Below are 282 nucleotides of genomic sequence, written 5' to 3'. Positions count from 1 at the left end.
AAGATTTTAAAACAATTTCTGACCAAATTTTGGCTGCTGATTACGAATATGAATTCAGTTTTTGTCTATCACATCAGGATTTCGAGATATAAAATTTTTCATTTTTTTAATGAAAATTACTCATCAGCCTATATATCGAAGGTTTCATGATAAAAACACGTGATTTTTAGTACTACATTTTGTATATTCTTAATCAAGGAATAACAAAGAATACAAAATCCATGTACAGCAAATCAAATATAGTGACAGAATTGAAATAGAAAACATAAAAAGGCATATATA

The sequence above is a fragment of the Penaeus monodon genome, chromosome 29 (assembly GCF_015228065.2).
Source record: "Penaeus monodon isolate SGIC_2016 chromosome 29, NSTDA_Pmon_1, whole genome shotgun sequence".
In the NCBI taxonomy this organism is placed as follows: domain Eukaryota; kingdom Metazoa; phylum Arthropoda; class Malacostraca; order Decapoda; family Penaeidae; genus Penaeus; species Penaeus monodon.
This window is presented reverse-complemented; position numbering follows the sequence as displayed.